The 8,080-nt window shown below is 46.9% G+C and overlaps 1 protein-coding gene across 2 annotated transcripts in view; it reads right to left on the bottom strand.

Moving 5' to 3' along the window:
• Positions 1–7,479, bottom strand: part of snap25a (synaptosome associated protein 25a) — a 34,267-nt gene extending 26,788 nt beyond the window's left edge. The window contains exon 1 of one of the 2 annotated variants that reach the window (XM_082505432.1): positions 7,305–7,479. The gene's annotated coding sequence lies outside the window, so the exon portion shown is untranslated. The remainder of the gene's footprint in view (positions 1–7,304) is intronic. The other variant, XM_082505431.1, reaches the window with a different exon arrangement.
• Between the last annotated feature and the right edge of the window lie 601 nt (positions 7,480–8,080).

The raw sequence follows: 8,080 nt of genomic DNA, 5'->3' as shown, positions 1-8,080 counted from the left end.
CAAGCAACCCAACATAATCACAGTGTTCTCCAGGGCAGATTATATAACAGTATATAACACGTCGTGTCCTTTTACTAAGCTGCGCACCGCTGTGATAAAACACGTTGATTCGTTACAGGTCCCGTTAAACGCAGCAGCGTTCCTGCTGAGCGGAGCTGCAGATTTCATAAACGGCTTCCTGGAAACGTCAGCGGCTAAAGTCCCACGCTTTCTACTCCAATCAAACAGCTGCTCGTAAAATCTCATGTAAAAAAAGCTGCGGATGCTCCTTTACCAGGAAGTGAACATGTGATCGTCCAGCTGACTGTGGCTTGAAGCTGATGTTGCAGCTTCATTTGCTATCAGAGAGACTGAAGGTAAAGACGAGCCGAGTGTCCAGATCTCTCTGCTTATTGGTGGACAGAGCAACATGCCAGCGCTGCAGACGCCGTTTACTCTAAGCTGCTGTGGAAGAGTGGACATAAAGAAGAGACGCGAATGAAAAGCACACCACACATATACAGTACTGTGCAAACGTCTGCAGCCACTCTTCACTTCTTTGTATTTTGTTATAAAAATGTGCAATTGATGCACTGACTCATGGAGACGTGCAAACATAAGTGCAGACTCAGAATATAAAACCAGTTTAATGAGCTTGAAAGTCGATATTTGGTGCGAACACGTTTATTCTTCATTCTTTCTCTTCAGGCTCAAACTGCTTCTGTAACCTTGAGCTCAGTCTGTGACTGACAGCTTTCCATTGTATGTTTCCTGTACACAAATGCTTTTACTGCATTTGCAGTGTGTTTGGGATTATTGCCTTGCTGTAAAGTCACATGATGATGATGCAGCTGTTGCCCATCAGCCTCTTTCCCCGCGGTGCTGCACGGTGCCTCAATATCTGGTCCTTTTCTGGCTGTAGATGGTTGTTCCTGTTTCTTGAGGACATGACTTATGCAGAGAGTTTTTAGGGCCTTTTACCCTCCACTTGCTCAGATTCCCTCAGTTCTTTAAGGACACACTGTACAGCATCAGTGGGATCATCCAACCTTGTTGGGTTAGGGCAGCAGACATGCTTCGTTCTGCCTGTCAAACTGTGCCGTCGTTGACATTTTTGATTGATTCAAGTAAAGAAACAGGAACAAATAATGTTTTTGCATTTTTGCTGAAAGAGATCATTTACAGTTGTCTGCTAAGTGCGGACACAACAACGGTGCATCCTTTGAGCTTTTTATAAAATGTATCAATGATTCATTGATTAGTTACTACATGTAAGTAACTCAAGTATCAAAACATGGACAAGACTGAAAATGAGTGAAAAGCAGCGAATGAACGCTCGGGAGTCTCTTTGTGCTCACAGCCAGCCTCTCAGGGTGGCTTTTTGGGTTCATTGTGCGCCGCCACACGGGGCACACGCCGCCACACGGGGCACACGCCGCCACATTAACTGCCATGTGGTTGCTGCAGATGAGGTTCTGGCTGCTTGGAGGGCTGTGGAGATTTGACATCTGACAAGCAAAACATGACAGGGATGGATGCTCGTGGGGTGATGTTGGCAGTAAAGCTGGAAGGAGGAAAACAAGGAAGCATCAGATTAGGTGGTTCCAGAGGAGGAGCAACAGTCCTGTTTTGAATTAGAAGCACAACCTCTCCTGTTTTACGACGCAATAAACATCAGGGCGGTGGGATGTGAAGGCTCTGGAAAAAACCACAGCAGAAGTTCTTTTTACACCATGTTTGAAGGAATCCCAGACAGCAGAGGGCGGCGGCAGGATGTCTGCTGTGTTAGCGACGCTGCAGCACGCACACCGTCAGACTGTTACACCATCATCAGTATGGAGGCCTTTCATTGCTGCTTCAGTCACAGTTGTTTGGCACTGGCAATGTCGCTGACACAGTCTCCATCCTGAAACTCTGAATTCCAGTCTGCGAAACCATCCGGCGTGACGTATTCAACTGGGAATAAGATCATAAACATAGCAAACAACAGCTCGCTTCCTTATCTGTCCAAAGCATGTGGACATAGAAAGAATTCCCTTTTTATGACAGATTTAAAAATAATGATATTTTGTTTCATGTAGATAAACTGGAGAAGCTGGACTTTTGTATTTCTTTGTGTCGGAGCGTCAGAAAGCTGCAGTCAGTCGCACACTGTCGTATTTGTTTGCCTGCAGTAGAAGCTGCATTTCTGACCTGCTGACAGGCCCAGAAAGATCAATAACACTGATACTGTGTTTGCTCACAATGCATTTATGAGCCTTTTCATGCACTGCAGATGAGCGCTATCACAGCACATAATGGGGTTATTTTAATTAGCACAACAGAAAAATATCATTTACTGTAAAACACACAATGTTTTTGTTAGAACCAGGAAGTGACGCTGTTCAGACTAAGAAGCTCCTGTGTGTCCTGGTACAACATGCACAGCAGTCTGAACGTCTGTGTGGTGAAAGAAAAGCTAGTAAGAAGCTAAATCAGGACCAGATGCAGGGCAGCATAGATGGCCCCTCACCCAGTGACTGCATGCAGCGATGATGCAGTGGCAGTGCGTGTACACGCTATAAATGCATTCAAATACGACTTTGATACAGACCAGGCTGCTTAATGTTTCTGTAAAAGCCCTGCAGATGCTAATCTGCACCAACAACCCTCATCAGCTGCACTGCAGCCTCATTTATTACACAACTAACCCCCCCACTCAATACCACCCCACCGATCCTCCCGTGAACACCGTCTCCACCCGCCACACCGGGTCATGTTTGCACACTTGTGCGCTCACCTGAGCACACACAATGCTGTGCAATGTGCAGCGTGTAGGGCGTGTTCACGCTGACCCGAGCAGATCCATCTACCGGCTTTATGCTTCACCGACGCAGAGGAAAGATCTCTACACGTGCTTTTATTCTGAAAGACATAAAAGCTTTAGGAGCTTATGGATGGTTTACAGCACAGCGACACTGAAAGGCCCGGCTAATGGTCGGGTGAAAATGATACGCTTGAAGATACAAAATACTAAAACCACTGGCACCATCTCCTTCATACCCACACACGGAAATGTTTCCACTCCAAAATATCTGCTCTCCACAGTGAAATCGGACACGTGTCTTCCCTGGTGAACATTGTGAAAGGCTGGTTCTGGTTTACAGCTAGAATTTGGAATTAGCCTCCAAACTGTGCAGACGTTGCTTCATTTTCAGCATCTTTCTGTATGTTTATGCTATTTCCTCACAGCGTGTGTGTGTTTGAAATGATTCGGCCTGACAATCGTTCCCCGTTTACGCACCCTCTCCCTCCACCTTCCCCCACTCCCTCTCTTTCTTATTACTTTCATTTTCTCTCTCTAAATTCCCTTCATTAATCAAAGGTTTCTAACCCTGCGAGAGCAGCCGAGAGGACAGATGGCGAGTGACGACGGGCGCGGTGGAAAGCCGAACGTGGCTTTTTGTGCCAGGAAAGCTTCAAAAACAAAAGCATCACTTGGGAGATAATATTAACTTTCTCTAGCTGTCATGTTTGCTGTGACGAGCTACAGCTGAGGTAAGATGAATAAAACTAAATTTAGAGAAGTCGCGCTGTGTGAGCGCTGAAAGGAGACTTGACGAGTGCGGTGCAGCCTATCTCTATAAATAACCATTTAGCTAAGCAACCTAATGTAATTGGACAAATCTACTGTACAAAATAAACCGATGAGTGCGACGTGAACATCAGAACATATGATCAAAAACTGCGTACGACACGCTTAGCTGAGAAGGATCAAGCCTTCTATGCAGCACAGCCTCGTCGCCGCCGGAGGGGCCATCTTGTTTCTGTGTTGTTGTTTACATACAGAGCAGGTGACAGGTTGTCACGTGGGGGCTGGCCGGACACCAGAAAGCTGCTGCCACTTTAATATCTCCACTCTGATCATTTGCAAACAAATGAGCGTTTGTTTCCTTCTAAAGCTGCTGTTTTTCTTCCCGTCTGAGTTTGACTCCGTAAGACTCTTTGATTTCTTCGTGATAGATGACAACATTGATTCTCTCTCACACGAAATTCAAAGCTGGGTCACAATTTAATCTTCAGTACAGCAAAAAACGAGAACGAAAAATATTATATGTGACCACGAGTCACAGTGAACGAGTGCAAACTCTCAATAAAAAGCCTCGGGGCTGTTTGCCACAGTATAAATAACAGCACTTCCACTCTGTCTGCCTGGCCTCAGAGGCTGATCCTGGCAGCACGCTAGCTAAAGGAAGGAAAAATGGGTGGATTTCACATGTTGTAGTGACCTGAGAGGATTTCAGACAAAAGCAAAGGACACTTAATGACTGGTTAGGGACCATTACATGTCAAGCCTGTGAGTTTAACTTAAACGGTAAACAGCTGTAAACAGCTGTCTGTGTACAACAGCTAAAACAACTTTAGAAACATAACAGCGTTTTAGAAAACCAGATTCAATGAACAGGATACAAAATATCAAATATCAAGTGGATTTGCTGGCTGTTTAAAACTATTTGAAAGCTTTGAGGTTAGTTATGCTAAACTTGCTGAAAGCTGCTAAACTTAGCCAATAAGGCTCAATTTAATTTTAATGACATCTACTCATCTAACTCTTAACATTAGAGCAATAAACGTATTTATTACTTTTTACTTTCCAGATAGAAAAGGTTTCATCTTCTTCCCTCAGTCAGTACGATTTAATCATCTGGATATCTCTGTGTTTCTGTTCGTCCTTTGCTCCATTTAAATCTACCACTGTAACATGAGAAATGCACAACATGTAAAAAATAAAATATAAGGTCGTCTGATGACGCTGAAGCCATTTCACAGGCTAATAATGCCTCCTATGACACATCAGAGAAGCTAACAGCCTTTCACCTCAGAAGCCACATCTTGTCCTCCTCTGGACTATGAACCTAAAGCTGGTGTGACTAATCCCACAGTGAGAACGGCACATTGGACCACCAAAGCTGCTCATGCAACAGCTCTGCTGAATCGATAAAGATGATTTTGTTTATTCTGCAGCCAAAACTTGAACTGCTCTGTGACAGCGAGACACGACCGCTGAGCAGTTTAGAGGGATGCATGTACATCTCTGCCTCCATCCTTCCCAGACTGATCTCTAGCTTCAGCTTGGATTCAGGAGCTCAGCTGTTTCTGTGATGCTGCACCTGGCTGAGTTTAATATTCAAGGTGTGAAGGAAACCCTGTGTCACAGACATGATAAGGCTTATAAATTCAATTTCAAAATTTCATTCTGTCTTTCCAGCAGATATAGAAATATCGCCCCAAATATGAGCATCTAGTTTCATTTTGGACTCGCATGAGAGGGTTTGTGTGACTGCATTTGATTATTTCAGCATCAGGCTGAAGGCCGAACTTAGAAACTCTGGAGAGGGGAGAAAAAAGCAAATAATAAGAGCTGTACCTGCACCAAAACACGCACTGCGCCGGCCGGCTCAGCATCAATCAGAGAGGCTTTAGCTTCATTTCACAGATGGCAGGCGTGAAAGTGCTCCTGTGAAATGAACAATGGCCGGGGTGTTTCTAAGAAACAATCAGTGCGTGCTGATGGTGCTGCAAGTCACCATTTATCCAGAAAGCAGCCCTTTCACAGTGTGTGCAGTATAGGCCTGGCACCCCCTCCCACCCCCTCCCCAAGTCTGCCTCGCTCCCTCTCTGCAGTCCAACCGCATAACGTGCTGTGGAAAAGCAGCAACCAGGGTATCCTGAGGGGCTTTACGAACTGTAGGCCGTCCTTTGATGCCATCGGCCTGCAGGCTCTGCTTTTAGACATGATTTTGGTTTTAAACAACGCCATCTGAGCACAGCCTTTGCTTCATGGAAAACTCACACTGCAGATTTCCAGTGACGTGCCAAACATTCAACTGAGCATGTGTCAGTAACACAGCCAGGCACTTACGCACCGTGTGGGAGTGTAATGTAATTTCAGGTGCGCCAGAAATCCAAACCACTTCAGTGTCTAATCATCATCAAAGCTCAGGAGAAGCAACAAGCGCCTCTCTGCACCTCTACGAGCAGACGCGGTGCTGTGACTGATGGGCAGAAAAACTAGCTTAGCTACTGTTTGTTACCAAAGCCTTCAAACACGCAGACTCAAGTTAACATGGTGAGTGTGGTAAATCACAGCACGCACACACTGACAGATAACCTGGGCGGACTCTGCTGGGCTCGCCGCTCCTGCAGGTTTGGGAAAAGCAGTCAAAGGCTCCGACCTGGCAGCTGTGTCGTGGTTCATGTGTGTCTCCTACTGTCGTGGATCAGAAACACTTCAACTGTTACACGTTGTGTCGAGCTCAGGTATCGATTTAGCGCGCGAGCCAATGTGGCTTGCCTGATTGACAAGACAGCGCGTGCGGGGATCATTGACAGTTTCGTGCGTGGCCACAGACGCTGGATGGGACGCAGGAGGAGAGGGAGAGGAGGGTGTCATAGTGCGGGCTTCACCGCCGACATCCCCGGCACTGTCCTCCTTTTTCTCCCCGCACCCCTCAGCCACCTATCCACACACCTTTTCCCTCTCTGCCACGGTCACGTAGACGCGTGGCGTGGATTGGGCATGTTATGCGAAGGTACTGCGTAAAAGAAGGAAGAAGGGAGCGTCGCATTCACAGAACTCGACGCCCCCCCCGCACTACTGTTTATATGGGCTACCCTCCTTCCACCGACTTCACCATGGCGCAGTTCACTATTACATGACATCCCCACAAACCACGCCACGTCCCGCGACTCTGCCGTGTTTTGTTTGGTTTAATTTCCTTTCTAGGTGGCGTGAATGCGACACGTTGATTCACGCTTCAGTCTACACCTGTTTTGAGGCTTTGCAAGGAAAACAGGGTCCCCCCCCCCGGCCCTCTTTTTACAGAGCAATAAATGCTTGAACAAAAGAAAACGACGCTGAGACGCTGATTTCACCTCCTCGGTGCGTTCTGTCTCTGGCTCTGTCCGAGGTGCTGAAGCGCTGAAAACGCCCACACTGAATATGCGCATTATAGCGCGCCGCATCCCATCCTGTCAGCTTTCCACTGCGCGTTTGAGATTTATCACCCAGGAGGTCACGCATCACCCGCCCCCCCAACCAAACCACGTCCTTTGCTTTCCTCGCCCTAACAGTGCTGCAGATCGTCCACAACACTGCCCCAACACTCAAAAGCACACACACGCACACAAATCATCTGTATCCCAGCATCATTTATGCTGAAACACACCCGACATCCACGGTTTCACTCAACACTAAACATCTTCCGCCTCGATTCGCACAATCTAAGCCGTCCCGAGGTACACGAATGGCTTCAAATCTCGCGGAAAAGCGTCTCCAGTCTTACCTGCGCCTGTTGTCGGTGTCCCGCCGTCAGTATGGGAGGAAATGTCTGCGTGTATCAACAGCTAACCGATACCAGCCTCTCTCTGTATGTGACTGCAGCAAAGGCACTGCGCGTCGGCTGGTTCCTCCTCACTTGTTCTTCAATGGGGGGGAAAGCGGTGCAGCTCTCCTCAAAGATGGCGGACACTTTTGACGTCAGCAGCAGCTTTTAATAGATAACTGTCATCGAGAGAGAGAGAGAGAGAGAGAGAGAGACTTCAAAAAGTCTTTGTTATAACGGGCAGCTGCGCGGACAGCAGCTTATCATCTGTTTAGATGGTTTCATATGCTGCTGCTGTGTGATTCATAGAGCCCAGCACATGGAAGCCAAATAGATTCAACACATCAGCTGTTCATACATCCCTACAGGCCTTTCTCTTCATGCAAGATGATCCTGCATCGTCAGTTAACACCCGACAAGTTCCTTAGAGCATTTGTAGCCTCAGAGGTGTCGGTTTGTTACACTGACAGCGTTCACTCGGTGTCAGTGGGACGTGAGTGGGGCTCTACACTATCATTTTAAATCCCACGAGTATGAGTAATCACGATCTGTGGTCACCAGAGTGGACAAAGCGACCAGCTGCCAAAGCCAAAATGTTCGGTGTCAAAACAAACCTTATCATATTGCACCGACGTGGTGCACGGATGGAGAGGAACATGAGGCCTAGTAATAATGGATTGGATTTATATAGCGCTTTACAATTCCACTATTCATTCACTCTCACATTCACACACTGG

This window comes from Aulonocara stuartgranti (assembly GCF_965226115.1).
Source record: "Aulonocara stuartgranti genome assembly, chromosome: 15".
Classification (NCBI taxonomy): Eukaryota; Metazoa; Chordata; class Actinopteri; order Cichliformes; family Cichlidae; genus Aulonocara; species Aulonocara stuartgranti.
The sequence above is the reverse complement of the archived record's forward strand: the minus strand, read 5'-3'. Positions and strand labels throughout refer to the sequence as shown.